The sequence below is a fragment of the Brassica napus genome, unplaced genomic scaffold (assembly GCF_020379485.1).
Source record: "Brassica napus cultivar Da-Ae unplaced genomic scaffold, Da-Ae ScsIHWf_521;HRSCAF=783, whole genome shotgun sequence".
Classification (NCBI taxonomy): Eukaryota; Viridiplantae; Streptophyta; class Magnoliopsida; order Brassicales; family Brassicaceae; genus Brassica; species Brassica napus.
The window spans coordinates 1,759,785-1,763,457 of NW_026016590.1; positions in this window are offsets into that span (position 1 = coordinate 1,759,785).

Here is a 3,673-nt window from a genome sequence, read left to right on the forward strand (position 1 = left end):
TAGATGTTGAGGTGACGAAGAAGGAGGTAACATGTGATTTTAAGGAGGATACTGGTGGATCTGATTCGCATCATTCTGCTATACTTGCACGATTCATTGGTCATGGAGCAGTTGCTCCCTTGATCTGCTTGTTCTCCCTTCTGATTGAATTTCTGCAGCAGTAACGAGTAGGAGGCTGCGTCGATCCTTTCCTCTCCAACCTTTTTGCACATATCTGCACATATAACACTGAAAAACAAATGCCTGAAGTTGGAATGAAGGCTAAGGTACAAGGTGGGAACTAGCTAAAGATGAGCTAGCTACTCAGGAACAGCAAGATGGATATAAAGGATAAGAAGTCCTGAGTATAAGTCTCGTTTCCCTGATCTAGTGCCCATAACAAGAAGAATTAAAGTCCAGATTAGGTTCAGATATAGTGGAGTTGAGTCTACCTAGTGTAACCTGATCGGTGGAGAACTTCCGGAGTGTCAAATGAGATAAGTTAGGGTGTTCCAGGTCCATGTGTGGGTCTTTCATCACTGCTAAGGTCACTGAATAAGAAGGTTAAAGCACGAGGTGGTTAAGAAATCATCACAAAATAAGGTCCTGATTACCACAATAAGTTTGACTGGACTGACTCGATCCTAGGGAGTGACTCAATAAAAACATGGAAATCGTACAGAGTTTCTCCCCCAGAATTACTTCACACCATCCCTGGCTGTGAAAATAAATCGGAGGAGGCTAAAACACACCAAACAGAAACAAATAGCAAGGAAATAAATAGTTTTGATGGATAAAACAAGGGAATATGAATAGTCCGTTCGGACTCAGTCTGAATCGCCGCTGCTGGAGTGGCCGGCTGTCTCCTGTTCCTCGGAAGTCTCTCTTCTCCAGTTGAAGTGCCCGCTGGTTCTTTGCCTGGGCGCCTTGTTCCCTGCGTCGTCTGTTCATCCTGACTTCCGATGCAGCCTCCAGTGAGTGCTCTGAGGATCCTCTTCATGAGGCTGTTGTTTTTCTTCTGAGAGTCCACCATCCAACGTCTGTAGGCGTGATCATCAGTAACATCCGTGAGGTCCTCCAGGTCATAAGCACCATCAGCAGGTGGAGCCATATCATCCACATCATCCCTGGCCGCATTCTCATCTGGAACTGGCGCACGTGGGTCGTCGCACAAGTGTTATGCGTCGGGCAGGAACACTATGTTTTCCAAGGTTGTGAAGTCTGTTAACCCGGGAAGAGGGAGCTTGCAGTAGAGAGTGTTCCCATCCTTGTCTGCGAACTTGTATGTGCTCTCGTCGCGCAGGATGTGGCATGTGATCAAGTAAGCGGTGTCGATGTACTCAAGCTCAGGAACAACCGTGTAGGAATCCAGGTTGATGTTGAAGCGTTTGAACAAGGGTGTGAGAACACTGCCGCAGCGGTCTTTCTTGTCTTCTGTTCTGAGCAAGGAATCCTTGCGCTCAGAGAGTATCGAGATGAGAAGGAATCCAGGGTTAGTCTTCACAGCCTGAATCAGTATGACTCTGTCTCTACGGATCTCATCCTCGAGCCTTGTGTATAGAACCTGCAGCTCTCCGTTTCTGACCTTGGAGGTGAGTTCCTTTGCGAAGAGGATGTTCGAGACGATCTTGGCAATGATACGCAGAGTGGGGTTTCGGATTTGTGATTGATAAGCCTTGCGAGAAGTGAACTTCCCTGTCGCAATGAGATCCCAAAAGGCGTTTGCTGGCGCAAACTTTTTCTCAACTGAGACCTCTCTTGGTGTGTCTGCGATCTCGAGTAGTTCGTTTAGATCGTGGAGAGAGATGGAGCAGAACTTGCCGTCAGCCATGAAGGAGAAGGAGCAGTTCTCGTACGTTGGCGCGGTTGGGTTCTGGTAAGTGATCTGAGCTGTTGCGAGCACTTGCCGAACCAAATCTGGATAGAGAACTTGGGCTTGGTAGCAGAGAGGAGCGAGGCCCATGACGTCGAGCATCTCGAAGACGTAACACTCGAGGCCGAGAACAGGTAAGGTCTCCGCGTGAGCAAATCGTGTGGGCAAGATCTCTGCTGCGAGAAGCCTGCTGTACCTCGCTGCGGACTCCTTGTCCCACCCCTCACAATTGTAGTCAAGGAGTAGTGGGTCATTGATGTTGATCGGTTGACCCTCAGCTTTGTTCGTCCATGGATAGGTGGATGGAACATTCGCGGAACGAGAAGGCGTGGCTGCTCCGCGAGAGGCCTTGAGTGTTTTCGGAATCCTTGTTCTTGGAGGCATCTGCAAAACGAAATCGATGTTCAAATTAGCACTGCCCATGGTTGTTCTAGAAACGATGTGACATTCCAATCTCGAAAATTTTGCCCAAGTCCATCAATTTCTGAACAACCCTCAACTTCTTAGGGTTAACACTTTGCCCTATCACAACTGCAACTACTCAAGAAATTCTAACAATGAAATTGTTTATCCCTTATAATCAAACAAAATTTCGACCCTAGTAGCAAGTGTGATATCGATAGCTACAATCCAAGATCAAATCTTGAAACAAATGGGATGAGAGAATCCGAGGGGACACTTTCAATTCGCGGATTGGATGTGCGAAGGGGAAGAGTATCTGAGCGGTTACCTTGAGTTGATTGATGATTCCTGCAAAACCCAACCGATCTCTAGAGGATCCAAGAGATAAAAGGGGGGGGGGGGTAAAGTTAGTGGGCCTTAAATAGGCCATTTCCCCCTTTTCTCTTTTTTTTTTTGTTCGAGCACTTACCTGGGAACAATCTGTGGAACAAGAGCTGGAGTGTTCTCCTGAGAAGTGCTCGATTCTCTTGATTTTCTTCCTGCAAGTTAGTTTTTTTTTTTTATAAAAGAAATATTTACACTCACCAGTGGGTTGCCTCCCACCAAGCGCTTCTTTTCAGTCACTAGCTTGACTTTTGTGAGCCGATTAGGCTTGAAGGGGATCGCTTAAGGGTATTTCTACACCTTCAGCGATTGTTGTATCAGCAAGGTAAGGCTTGAGGCGCTGACCATTAACAACAAATTCTCCTCCTCTTGTGTCCAGAAACACGACAGCTCCATAGGGGCGAACCTCCTTGATGGTGAAAGGTCCTGACCATCTGGATTTTAGCTTTCCAGGGAACAGCTTAATCCTTGAGTTGAAGAGTAAGACCTGATCATTCGGAGCAAAGCTTCTGCTGATGATCCGTTTGTCATGGAATGCTTTGGTTTTTTCTTTGTAGATTTTGCAGCTCTCATAGGCCAGATGCCTAATCTCCTCCAACTCATGGATTTGAATTGTTCGCCTCTCCTTGGCAGGTTTGATATCAAAGTTAAGCAGCTTAACAGCCCAAGCTGCCTTATACTCTAGCTCCACAGGTAGGTGACATGCCTTGCCATAGACCAGATGATAGGGAGTGGTCCCTAATGGGGTTTTATAGGTTGTTCTGTAGGCCCAGAGAGCGTCGTCAAGTTTGATGGACCAATCCTTACGCGTGGTATTGACTGTTTTCTGCAGAATGTTCTTGATCTCTCTGTTGGAAATTTCCACTTGGCCACTCGTTTCGGGATGGTAGGCGGTTGCAACCTTGTGTTTCACGCCGTTCTTGCTCAGTAATCCTTGGAACACTCTGTTGATGAAGTGAGTTCCACCATCGCTGATAACCACTCTAGGTATTCCAAATCATGGAAAGATGATGGAGGTGAACATCTTGGTTACAA